This window comes from Gallinula chloropus, assembly GCF_964237585.1.
Source record: "Gallinula chloropus genome assembly, chromosome: 6".
Taxonomy (NCBI): Eukaryota; Metazoa; Chordata; class Aves; order Gruiformes; family Rallidae; genus Gallinula; species Gallinula chloropus.
The window spans coordinates 7,597,698-7,612,438 of record NC_140091.1 but is presented as its reverse complement, the minus strand read 5'-3'; the positions used below and the strand labels follow the sequence as shown (position 1 = coordinate 7,612,438).

The 14,741-nt window shown below is 34.8% G+C and overlaps 1 protein-coding gene across 2 annotated transcripts in view; it reads right to left on the bottom strand.

The window, feature by feature from the left end:
- LOC311193423 (BEN domain-containing protein 5) overlaps nucleotides 1-14,741 on the bottom strand; it is a gene marked incomplete at both ends in the record, with an annotated part of 931,749 nt that overhangs the window by 898,746 nt on the left and 18,262 nt on the right. The gene's annotated exons all lie outside the window — the stretch shown is intronic.

Below are 14,741 nucleotides of genomic sequence, written 5' to 3'. Positions count from 1 at the left end.
TGGATTAAAATTAAATTTTCATTTATTTGACTGTATCTTCAAATTTATTCTCACTGGGTCTGTGTTTGGTAGGGCCGTATTTTTCCCAAAAGCAAAGAAAAAAATTTTAAAAGATATAGATTTTTAAAACAGACAAATTCTTCTTACAAGCTATTTCACAAAACCAGAAAACAAATCAGCAATTAGTATTTCAGTCACAATACAGTGAATGTTGAACTGTTATTGTTTCTCATGGACACGAAGTGACCTTGCTTAATTATATAGTTCAAACGTTACTTTTGAGTCTTTAAATGCAGTGACATACACACATTTAGCAGTACTATTTATATTCAAAATTAGTCTTACTGGATTTCTAAAGAGAGGTGCCACTTTACCTCTATTTATGTAAGAACCCAAAGATGTATCAAACCTTTTCAATTAAAAATAACAAGAAAACCCACTACTTTTGTTCTACACCGTATTGTACTTCTAATAGAACACCCTGTCACTGAATCCATAGCAAGGTCATTTTATATCAAAATCTAATCTCAAAAATAATTCTTTGTTCTCATAGATGAAGCTGCTGGGGCATTAATAGAAGTCCTTTAGCACATAAAGTATATTAGCTAGGAGATAAAAGGGTTAATTAAAATTACATCTTTAAATACATCCAAGGTTCATTTCAATTTTGAGTTTGAATCTACATGCATGCACTTTACAACATTCATTATGACATACAAAAATCTTTTTCTCTATTAAATGCATTAGAAAGATCTATTACATTATGAAACATTGTGCAAGCAGTTGCATAAGGTGATAATTGTTTTGTTATGAAGCAAGCAATTGTTTGTGGTTCCTAATTTTAATAATGTTCTAGCTATTTAACTTTTCTAACAGGTACTTCTTTTATTTATTTACTCAAATAAAAATGTGGATATTTAATGTATTAGTAGAGCAATTTTTACATACTTCTATCAACAGTGAAAAACGTTAAAATAAAAGATATATTAACATATGTCACTAGCTTTAGCAAAATAGACACACTGTTTCAAAAGATGGTTGTCAAAACCAGGAATTCATAAAGTCTTTGTCTTTATTTTCATGGTTTTACCACACTGACATGAAAACATTACCTCTGTGACTGAAAGATGACTCTGTCATAGTGCTGATGAGCAAGGAAGTCAGCAACAGAAGGACCTTTTTGCTTTTGAACATTCCAGACTCACAAGAACAATGGCAATACCACTGTCCACTCTAAGAATGGAAATAGTTTATAACTTAAGAATTACAACTAAAGCTAAAGAGACTTCTAATTCTGAACAGGCAGGCAGCTTCCTGTCATTCACTGGCATGAAGTGTTGTAAACATCAATTTATAAACAAAAATACTTCTTTTGCAAATAAGGCTGTAATAGGGGGTATCAGGAAACCTGAAGGACTACCAGGCATAGGTTAACTTTTTCTTTTCCTTTCTTTTTTTCTTTTTTTTTTTAATTTGTAATCAGCAAATTGATTTTATTAAGCACATACAAAACTTCACTTGCAAAACCCAATTCTATAAACACTGAGGGACTTGGCCCATGCAGAACCAGGAGTTAAACAGTCACGTGGTTATTCATATCTTTCTTTGTTCCTCCTTTCTCTCTAACTATCTTGCATTTGCTTGTTGTATCCTACTGCTGACATGGCCTAGAACCCAACCTGAAGCAGAACCCACACAAACAGACCTTAGCCTGAACACGGTCCCTGAAAATTGCATGGTTCAAGGTAGCACCTCCTGCCTGTATCACACCACAGGACAATTACACCAGCTAGTACTCTCATAAGCAACTGAGTCACCTCATTCCTACACGAAGCATTTGAGATAATGATACCCAAATGATATTAACCATTTTTCTGCTGTCATCTGGCAAACAGTAAAAATGGAGTATTAAGGCTATGGTTTTTCTCTAGTACTTCAATACAAGGTTATTTTATAGAATGAGAACAGATAGATAAGAATATGACTAATAAATAAGTTTCTTTTATTTGGCCAGATTTCCTTGATCTTGAAATCTTTCTGCAAGATTTGAAATAATTCACAGACCATACCTTTCAAATGTATCATCCACAGTAAGATCACACAGGATTGCATTAACCAGCTTATACTTAATCTTCTCCACATTATCTAATTCAAAAGCTTTGGAATTTTATTTTGTTAAAATATACTAGCCTATATTTGTTATCACTATGAAGCTACATAGAGAACAAAGACTAAATCAGAAGTATCAAATTATAGCAATACAACTTTTTTATTTCAGCATTCTTTCTTTCCCATATGAATCAACTATTTAACAGAAGTCTTTCAGTCATTATAATCAGTTAGCAAAGCTTTTTACAGTACTCTCAAAGCAAACAATGCTGGTTATCTCCTCATCTAGGTTAAATCAGCCAAAATTGAATAGGTTGCAAAAGATAATGCTTGTTCTCCCTACTCTTTCTTTACTCAGCTGGTTCATTCTTCATTAGTCTGAGCCAGTGGAGATAACCTAACTCAATTTTTCCAAGTGTATTTAAGTCTTACTGTACTGAATGATGTTATTGTTATGTTATATCTGAAATAATATCTATTATTCCTAATATCTGTTGAAGCGCAGTAGACTCTAAAATAGCAATCCTACAAAGGAAAAGTCCATCTTATCCACTGTGATTCAGGATGACACATACTTTGTTCAGTTTTAAAGAGTAATCAAAGGTGTGGGCTTAAATCCAATTAGTGTACTTCAAAGAAGATAATGTCAAAATGCATCAAATGGTGATTCTACTGTATAACACTGAAGCTCTTAACTTCTGCGAGTCTCAGGTCTCTGAACTATAAAATGAAAACAAAAGCACCTTGTAAAGCACACGGCTATCTCCTGCTGTAAGGGATTATAAGCACAAGCTATTATTAACTAGGCTAATATTCTAAAGAGAAAATAATATTAGAGGTCTTGGAAGTGGTGTCTTCATATCCTTAGAAGTATCTCGATGTCACAATGATTGTTACACTACAGACATATTGGACAGGCACTTTTAATTGAACTTGATTGTAATCACACAGAATGTTCTTATTTTCATGCCATCTAATCAGTTATCTTTCTTCTAGCATTCACTCTTACTGACCCCTGGTCCACCGAATAACAGAACATTTTCCCAATTACCAGATGACTGTTAATTCATAGAAAGTTTCACAAGCTTAAGGTCTGACCCAAAGCCAACAGAAATCATAGTTTTGCCGAAATTTTTCCACTGATTTCTGGCCTGGACCAGCCACTGAAGATTTTGCATCTGTCAATCTAGATCCTCTATGCTTTTGGTAAGAAACATTTCCTGTCCAAAAGAACATGCAGATGGATTAAAGACAAATAATCACCAAGTATCAGGGGAACAATTCAGATCCCAGTTCCTTTAAATTCAAAGTTAATTAATTAATTAATAAAAGAGAGAGGATTTTGGAAAGACAGATTTAAGAGAATATTTCAAGGAAGAATAGTAAGGATATCTGCTGAGGAAATCACGTGAAAATGGGAAAACATGACTGAAATAAAAGGGACAAAAATGTTTACTGATGAAAATGCAAATGCAAATATGAGGGAAGGAAATAAATGGATAGCTAAATCCAAAAGGATAAAGAAGAGGACACAGATGGGAATAATGAAAAACAAAACAGATGCTAATGGAAGGCCAATAAAATAGAGTCCTAGAGATGAGGATAACAAGGTCTAATTTGATATACCATTCAATGTACAGGCTCAAGAAGTGCAGCTCAACATTCTCTCAACATACAAAAGAAGATACTTCAGCAGTAACATTTACAAAAATGCAATGAAAGGAAAGAGAAATAACAGACAGGGTAACATTGTGAAAATCAAGTAAGAGGATGCGTGCTCAGGAAAAGTGAGAATGGATGAATCCTGAAGCTACTGAAACAGAAGAACCACAGGAAATACATTCAGTAAAAACCAAAAGTCAAATTTCAACTCACTCACATCTTTTATTTTTCAGATGTAAGCATAATTATACATTGCTGCTCCATTCCCTGTCTTAACTTTAGTGTTTAGCACAGAATACATCTACAAAGCATTTCAGAGGAATAACTGCATCATCATACGTCACCTTACCCAGCTCAGACACAAATTAGCTGGCGCTGGTATTCTGACAGCAGTGAACTAACCATTCCACTATTTATCCAATCTCAAGACATTTTGTGCTGTGCTAACATTGCTGTGCAATCTAATTTGATTGTGCCTACACACGTGGCAGTCAGCTCAGTGCAGGTATATGTGCATTTATAGGATCACTGGGGCATTGAAGACATTTCATTATACAACTTAACAGTAACATGAAAGCTGTATGTAAAGCTTCTATAAAAGAAAATTAATAAAATTCAATAACAACAGAAAATAAAAATAAAGACAAAAAACTGAACACAAATGTAAAAAAAAGTGTCAATCATTTCAAAACTCACTGTGAACATAATTTCTTATGCTGACCGTCAAAAAGCTGAAAGGAAAAAAATCTAGATATATTATTACTTAGCTCTGTGCATTTTTATATTGCATTCATGAAAAAGGCTTAGAAGTTTTTCACATGAGAAATTTGACATTCATTTACAATCTTAGAAAAGGCTACTAAAAATGAATTATTCATAATGTAGTACAGTAGCAACAATAAACATTCAAACCCATTTTTTTCTAAAAACAGAATAAATCATACTCCTTACAAGCAAGTTATCTTACAGTTTCAGATGAGAGAAAAGGAGATTTTATTCTACCAGAAATTGTTAGAATATAATAATAGCCCTTAATATAATATGGTAATTTACCTTCACATTATGTTATTGTAGTTGATCCTGGAATTCCAGTAGCTGTCTAAAGAACACACAGTGATAATGTATGGTTTGTTCCCAGTTTGTTTTCAGAAAGTCAAACACTAAATCAAAATTAGCATGCTAAAGGCTGAACCTAGAAGGCAATTAGGTTACTAAACAGAATCAATAAATGCAAAATGAAGCTCTGAATCTATCCAAAATAATGTATTTCCCACCTAATAACTTGTATCTAAATTCCTGTAAGGCTGAGCAAAATATTCAGAAATATTTTCTCCTAAAATCAGATAGTATCAACCTAAGAATATAAAGACTTTTAGTTGATGGAGAAACACCTCTTCTGAGGTTTTCAACCAGTATTCTTTCAAAAAAAAAAAAAAAACCAAAAAATTGGTAATCTTGTAAGTGATCTCTAAGGGATTTCCAGAGATTATCTAGTCCCCCAGTCCTGCTCTGAGCAGGGTCAGCAAGAGGAGGTTGCTCCATACTGCATCTACTCGGGTTTTGAATATCTCCATGGATGGAGACTCTGGGCAGCCTGTTCCAGTGTCTTCATCTCGCTGACAATAAAAAGATAAAAATAATGTGATCATACAAAGGTATTCTTTTCCCTGGAGCTGGGCAGCATCTAAAATAAATATTGTTCTCCTAGTTAGTGCTGCCTAAGCCAGGTACCAAGCAAATCAGCAGCACCACATGTCGCATGTCACACAGCAACGGAGAACCAGCAGCACCGCACCGCTGTGCAACGCTGCCGACATCCCTCTGAGTGCAGGACCTGGTGCAAATCTATTTTCTCTGCTTCAGCCCCTTATTTCTGTTCCCTTCTTCTATCTGATCTAGGAGACATAATACAAGATAGGAAATTTTCTAAATTTCATTCGTCATTTGGTTCCTATGAAACTGAGGGAAAGCACTCTTAACATTTCTCATCCGTTTTGCACTCCTTTCACACAGCTGAAATTCACTACAAAAGGTGCTAGGCAGTCAAGAACCACATCTTTTGTGCTGCTGTCTCCTGCAAAACAGGGATAATGTTACAGGTTATTGAACTAACTGAACAAAATACCGCTATTTAGTCTAGCAGAATATTTCAGCCTTCTCCCAGATGAAAAATAAAGCCATTCTATTACCTCTTACCTCCAAAATATTTACTGATCTGATGCCACTTTATCTTTTATTCTGAGTACAGCCATTCCTTCTGATAATCTATATAGCACCATCTGCATAAGCAGAGTAAAGAACACTGACCAATTTCTTTTAGTTCTGAATGGCTCTGATTTAAAAAAGAGAGAGGTAAAGGATATAAACAGGACAGTGAAGGCAGAGAACTACTCCGGAAAAGTAGCAAGGAGAAGCATCCCTAACAAAATAAAGTGCCAAAATTTTTCCACTGGATTTTCCCTGGGTTTGAGAATTCAGCAAGATGAAATTCTGGAAGGGTGGTTTGCAGCTCTTTTTAATTCTCAAATGCAGATAAAAACCTACGGTAAAGTGAAGGACTGAACTGACCTGGACCTACCAATCACTGAAAACTAACTCGATTCTCTATTTTAAGAAGCAATTATTCAAAGCAATTATTTCCTTAGTAACTGAAGAATAGGTCACCTGTTACTCTACAGAGTAACTGTAGATTTATTCAAATCCAGGTATTTTATATTAGAAGAATTCTGCATCTCCTCATCAGTGACTTCCAATGCCACTATAAAAATTGTTAGGTAAAGAACAAACTCAGCTGGATTTTTTTCCTTCATATTTTGAACTGTCACAGGCCTCTATTGTGTCACTAGCCATACATACCTCCATACATTTGTGAGTGAATAACTGATGTCACATTCATGTTCATATTAACATGTGCAGTTTGAAATAAACACAGCTGCATTTATGTCAATGATTTTATATTCAAATATATCTGATTATCTGAAATAAACACAGCTGCATTTATTTCAGTGATTGTACATTCAGATAAGGATATTTGTTCAGTGTAATGTAATGTTCCTTCACACTGGCACGGACATTGCTATTCTTTCTTGTATTTCCCTCTATCATTTTTTCCAGATGGAAAATTTTGAACAGAGCCTGAAAAATGGAAACTGGAAAATTTATCTCAGAACCTGGTATACTCAAAAATCCTTCTGTTTATTCTCAAAAATTTCTTAAACATCTTTGTATAAAAGTATCTGCTATTGATTTTCTTTTAATTCCTTCTCTGTCAGAGAGCAAGCTTACAAAAAAAAAACAAAAAACAAAAACACCAAACCACCAAAAGCTAGAGGTCTGATGGAAATCTAAGTACCAGGAATGTAGAATGTGAAATCTGAAGACTGCATCTGCATCAGGTGTATTTCTGGACAACTATTGATACTGTTAGCACAGCATCTTCAACCACTATCTTCCTAAGAAAATGAGTTTGAATGGAAACAATAACTGTAGGATTTTCCTTCCTATTATCTGATCAAATTATAGTCTTGCATGATGTTAATTTTGGCTTGTAACTATAACCTGTAATCTATTTTCAGAAAAAAATAAAAGATTCTCATTTGTACTAAAAGTGATTAACCATTTCACCAGATGTATCTATCAGGTGAGATCAAGGTCTAGCCCAGCAACTGCCTGAACTGGATCCCTAGAGAGGAGCATGGAAACAAAGCAAACATTTGAGGATACCTCCCCAGAATAATTCCCCAATTTACAAGGTACATCTTATGAACCCCCTCAGCCAGAGGTGGTGGCAGTGTTTAGTAGTTTAACTCATTTTATTTCCCTGCTTGTTGTTTTTTTTCGCTTGAAAGCATGACACCTGTAGACTTTTAGCATCCACAACATCCTGCAGGAAGAAGCTCCAGAGCTTAATTTAACAATATTGGAACTAGATGATCTTTGAAGTCCCTTCCAACACAAAGCACTCCATGATTCTATGATTCTATGAACATATGAGGACCCATTGCTTGCTTTCAGCACATTAACTGCTAGTTTCATTTGATAGTCCTTAGTTTTTGTACAGAGAGGACAGGGAATCACTGGTTGACAGTTATTGATACTTTGACTAAGAATCATGATTTTGCAGACCTCTAACACATACTTCCTCAGTTGTGTCTCTCCAGACTAAGAAGTCTTACTCTATTTGGTTGTTCCTCTTACAGAGGCTGTTGAAAATCTGCTCTGAATTTACAAGTATTGGATGTAAGACATTTCTGCTTCCATTTCCAGTTGCTTATTCTGGTCACTCTCAGGTCAGTCAAACAGCAAATCAACATACTATACTTGTATACTAGCTGAAGAGCTGCAAACCTGGGGTAAGAGGCTATGTCTAATCAGAAGATAAACTGGCTGTGGAAATTATCATCAGCACACCAACTACAATTACCATCCTAATTCTTTACTGAGGCTATAAAACTAATTCTTCTTGTATCATCATTAGCTCCATAAGTTTTTAATATCTATTTCCCAGGAGTTAAGATGCTTGGCTAATGCTGTCATTGTTAGCTGGTATCACATCAACACTCAGAACACCCCCATTTGTAAAAATGTCTTCCATACTGTATTCTGTTTAGATATTTAAAAGGTTAATATTTAGTTCCATTTGCAATGCTGACCTAGCAAGAAAGAAATTAATTTGGCATTACAGCAGTAACATCAATTTCCCATGTAACTTTAGTAATGCATTTACTGGAAAGAGATTAATATCAATTCCATAAATCATTCACATGCTTTTTCCGGAGTTTGAGACATCTGAGTAATGTCATATATGTTAACTGATATCACTCTGTGCATGCTACATCCATTAATCTATGCTCAGGGTCATCATTAAAAAACAACAACAACAAAAAAAAAACCCCTAAAATCAATCTTTTGTTCTTAATCTTTTTGTGACTTCGAACTTTAGGTAGTCCAAAGGTATTGACAGTCAGATAGAGTAACAGTGCTCTGAACTGAGAACAGACATTGTCAGAAAAGAGAAACATTTGTTAAATCATCCCTACTGGTAGAAATAACCTCTTAATAACTTTACGTGATATGCAGCATAAATTACTGTCAACAAATAAGGACATAACTGAAATAAAGTGTTTTGCTAATCAGACACCCCTCAATGCCAGAAAAATAGGCTGAAAACAGACATCATTACTGAAATAATATATCCAGCTCCATTTCTTTTGTTTCTACATTGCATATGAGCATTCTCATAGAAATGAAGGCCAAAAGACTAGCTGACTTAGACATTCTAGCTATACATAAGAGATTAAAATATAGGAAATTTGGACCAACACCTAATGTTTGCTCCACAACACAGTTTAATCTACTACTAAAAATATTTAGATTTAATAGATTAAAATATTATTGGCTTCTGGAACAGTTTTGGAAGCATATTATGATCATATATCAGATGGCCAAAATGCAGCTATTTCATAGGGTGGATTTCAATTTTAAAACACTTTACAAACAAATCTGTCCATTTCAGAAAATATTCTGCAACTCAAATTTTACAGTATTTTATTAATCAGAAGTAAAAATTATCTCACCTAATTTTAGCTGTCTAAAGTTACATGTCAAGTCTTAGCAATTGGGACACAGGCACCCCCAAAGGGCAATTCATCCCATATTATCTTTGCTTTTGTTCAGAAGATATCTTTCATGGTACAGCTCAATGGCCTATTTCACGCCTGTAAGTGGTTACAATGAGATCAGCGGAATTACAATCACTTACTGCAATTTTGAGTGTTGTGCAAAGTGTTTTATAAGTACATTATCCTATTTTTGAAATATAGAAAGATATTTAAAACCTTAACAAAAATGATCTGAGGGTACTTCTCAGTCACATGAGATCTCTTAATACACTGTAAATCTTAACTTTTCCAGCTGATTAATACCATTTGCAATCCATCAGCACTGATTCTATTTTTTTATCAGGTTTCTAATATAAAATATTTTATAAGCCTGCTGTAGGAAAAGACAAACTAATGTTTGCTGATCATTTTTTACTCTAAGGTGGTGGTACATCAGTCAATGTAATAATATGAGGTTTACAGTAATTGAGATGGAATCTGAAATTTTACAAAACTTTAATTACAACCTTTTGAATATAAACCACAATACACAAATTACCCAATCATAACATTTTTTCATAAAAAAATAAGAATTCATCCAAAGGATAGAAGAATTTAATGACTCTTGGCGGAGTTCCACTTTTTGGTTGAAATGAGAATAAAAGCAGACGGCAGCTTCATTTCTAATTTCAAGAAACACAGTATTTCTTAACATTTAAACAGAATTATATTTGACTAACAAGCCAAAATATGTATTTTCAAGACCTTATAAAAAGCCCCTGTATTTAACAGTATGAATGCTGAGATTTACGAACCTCTGTGAGCCAACACTGTTCCTTCAATCCTCAAAAGTCATTAGAAAACAAGCAATTTGAGCCACAAGCAGCACAAACTGTCAAGCTGGGGGTTTTCAACCATCCTTACAAGGCATCACAGTCTACAACCTAACTCCAGCATCCTCCCTGTGATATCCTTGTGCAGACAAGGCAGAAGGCACTGTGGTTAATCCAGAAATATGTACAGGCCAGAGTGACCAACCAATACAACTTCTGGCTGCACTCAATGAACAGACTTTGCACAATGAGAGAAAATGTGTCAATGTCTCTGTGGGAACAGGCATATTTTGAGCTCAGAGGAACTCTGGTCCTATCCAAGCAGTATGAGAACTGCTGGAAAGGTTGTTGCTGAGTGGAAGGCATTGTTTACAGACGTTTTTGAAGGTATACTTCTGCGGCAGTGGTAGAAATGCAGCCTGAATGCATGAGAGTGTGAGCCATGCTTCATACCCTGCTCCAATAGGTGTTGATGGAGTGTATACAGGCCAAGATGAGGTATTTTAAAGAGCAAGTCATTTATATTTTCTGATGGCATCCTCTAGGCTACCACAAGAACCCAGTATGGGTGAGGTTTCTCCTGATTTATGTGAGATGAGTGTGGAGGCAACCCAACCTCAAACTGCCTTGAGACAGAACATCTAGGGAATCACCAGGGCTCTCACAGTACAGCATAAACTCAAATCTGCAGATTTCAATCTCTACACAAAACCAAATAAAAATGCCCATAACCAAGAGCTTCTGATGTTTCATGGTCCATTTCAGAGCTACAGAACAGCTACAATTGTGTTTCTAATACAAGCCATTGTGTTCTGGCCTATTCAGCCATGCGTGTGGGCTTGGACAAAAAGTGATGTCACTGTCAGCTCTCTCTCTCTTCTCTGAATCGTGTCAGAAATGACATTTTTGCAAGCTGCAAAAGCAATGGCAAAATCCTTGGAGTTCCCATGCTATCAGGTCATTGCCAAAATTCATCCCCCCCACTTTTGCAATGCCAGACCAGCACTCTGCTCAAAGGGTTGAACTGGCACCAGCATCATAAAAAATTGGTCACTTTAAAGACTGAGACATTTGCTCTCTGCTTTCTTTGTCCACTTTGCAAAATAGATGTTAAAAGCTTTGTGTGTATCATCTAATATTAATAAATTAAATCATCCTTGCCTCACACAGAAGCAAAGCTACTGCAGTTATGTAAGTTTCCAGAAAAAAAAAGCAACTCTTTTTCGAGCACTGGAGGTATCATCTCCAAAAACATCTGGTACAGGAAAGAATGACTAAGCAAATAAAACCAAATCTTACGCCACAACACAGAAGAGGCTGCTGACTAAATCGGTGCCATCAGAAATAACATGCATTAAGCCAACACAAGGCTGTAGGGGCAGCTGGCTAAACCAAACTTTCAAGTAACTTAGATCCACAGAAAATAAAATACCTGAAATACCAAACTGTGTTAATAATTTAATGCATTAATAAGTAATAGGAAAAGGAATTACTACTGACCGAATGTATGCACATCAAATGTGACCTTTATTTCCTTTAAGTGGTTTCTATGTGATGAAAACTGTGCTTTCATTTTTCCCTGAAACTCACTCATGGGTCTTGTGAAAATTGACATTATTAAAAAAATTATGTTCTGGTATCAAAGAAGTCTGAATGTTCATCGGTTTCTTTCATGCTAATGATAAATTAATGTAAGCAATTTCTTTTAGCCATATATATTCTTAAATGTTAATAAAGGTATCAAGGAAGATTCCAGTCAGAACACTAGCTGGAACTATGGGAAACACAAATTCAAATTCCTGACATCTTTGCAAGTTGATAATTTTCCCTCTCCTTCATTCCCGTCTGTTATTTATAAGATAAAGGGTTCAACCACCATTCTTAATTTTCTGTAACTTTATTTATTTTACAGCAATGATTCTTTCAGTACTGTTGAATTCATTAAGGGTAGAGTTAAGTGCAAGGTACAAACTGGTTAGGTAGCTCTTCTTCTGAAAAGGATCTGGAAAGAATAAGAGATCATAAATTGTATAGAAGTCAACAGTGCCATGTTATTGTGACACAGATTGGACTGTCACATAGCAGGAGTAAACAGATTCACAAGGCATGTCATGTGATAAAAATCTACATACTATTGGCACCAGCTTATCTGAGTGTCACCTTCACCTTGGACTGTTGCCTATCAAGAAAGACATGGAACAGCTGGGGAAAGACTGGAGGAACCAAGGAATGATAGAAAATTTGGAACTATTGAAAAAAATAGCAGTTATTAAACCTGAGGAGGAAAAGGCCAAGGAAAGATACGATAGCAGCTTTCCATTAAGTCAAAGAAGAAAGGAATAATCTGCTTTCTGTGCCTATAGGCCTGGACAAGAATTAATGCATTTTTGGTAAGAACATTTCTACACAGAAATAAACCATTTCTTATATCGAGCAAATTGCAGCGTTAGAATGGATTGCTGCTTTCTCATTGAAATTTGCCTCACTGAAACTCTCTGAAAAGGATAGATAAATATCTGTTAGGAATGGCAAAAATAGTGTATTTTGCCTCTCGACAACAGAGTGGACTAAAAAGAAATCCCAATGCCTATTTCATTTCTATTTTTTTATGATTTTTTGAAAGCAGGGCACTTCAAAACAGCAAACTGGACATTGGTTTTCACACTACATAAAATCACGCCTCTCTGTCTCAAACAAATTCATACTTGTGAACACTATTTAATACAATAATAATAGCCATCACAAAAATGAAAGTATATTAAATAGCATTTCCTCTATATGTGTTAATCTTTTCCCTGCTTTCTACAAGTTGAATATTCTTTCTCTGTTCTGAAAGGTATTTACTTCCATTTCCGAAATATAAAATCATTGAAAACCGGGTCTAGAAGGGAACCTGCAGTTCTTTCAGCCAGATCTTTCAAGCTCTTCATGGTCGTCCTCCAGACCCCTCTATCAGATCCATGTATTTCTTATAGTGGGGACCCCAGAGCTGGATGCAGTAGTCCAAGTGGGATTGGTTTTATAACCTATGCTTTGAAAAAGGCAATTCCAAGAGGCTATTACTGATTTCAAGGTGCTACTTAAAGTACATCAATACACCACTGTATAAATGTTGCATGCTACTCTTCGGATAATAAGAAGGGATAGATTTTATCATGAATAACAATTCCAGAAAATATCCAATAATCAGTTAACTTGCTTTGAGCAGTTAAGGTACTCTAAGCAGCTACTTGGCTGACATATAACAAAAGATAAAGTGAAGTTAGATACAAAGTGTACACACTTATTAGCGTTCTTGCTAATACATCATCATCATGAGAAAGTAAATGAAGGTATTAGTTTTATTATATTTGTATTTTGGAGGTGTTTGGATATGCAAAACAACATCACAACCTCATCACACTACAATGTAAATAAACACAGTATTTCAAGTAGCATCTGCCTCTATCATATGCTATTATTGTCAAAGTGTCTAAGGTATGAACATTACCTTTGAACTGAATAAACGTTTTAATTTAAAAACACAGTTAATTCTATTGTTTGAAAACTGGCATTAAAGCATCATGCAATGATTCACATTACTTCACAAATAATTTGACGGCTGCTATTGATCCTTTTCACTGCAGAGCAGCTAAACACAATGAAGTACATTTCTCACCTTGGCCAAATGATTTTTTCATAAGCCATTTTCTGGTACAAAAATTAATAAAAGCATAACTATTATCAAATAGCAACCAAAGTATCTTTCAAAATACGTAATTCTTGTCTGAACTTTGAAAAATATATCTTAAAAATAAGATGCTCTTTATTATGCAATGCATCATTTACACCTTTTCCATAACATAATCAAAGGATTTAAATAACTCAGTTTAATATTTATCCAGGAACTGGGAACCAGTGTTCTACCCTGAGGGACATAATTCTTCATATAAAGCTCATTTTACAGACACTGTAACAGTTTTGGCATTACCAGCACCTCTCACATAAACCATGCAGAAAACCATAGTTTATCCTGCCAAATGCCTTTGGTACATGTAGTGCTGAACAGTGCTCTGCAGGTCTGTAAACCAGTAATAATAGATTTAAGCTAAAAGTCTGGAGACACACATATACGTAACACAAATATATATATATATATATATACATAAAAAATATATATAAATATATATATTCATATATATATGTTTCCTTACCTGTACACTCCACATGCATATAAACATACATGATTAAAAATATTGTTTTAATTAATAAGCTAACTATAGCTCATGATAATAATTTCTCTTTCAATTTGCAGTAACTTTCTGAAGTTTAATTCTGCCTCTATTGACATCAGCAACAGAAATTCCATAGACCTCAGCAGTACAGAATTCGGCCACAAGGAACACAAAGAAACATATTTAAAGACAGCATTTACATGTTTGTAAAATCCTCTAACTATACAAGGATGGACTCAGCACTTTATGAGGTTCATTTCCCCAGTAGACTTCCAATTTAAATTTTAAACCCACGTTTTATATACTGCTTCTTTGATTAGTGG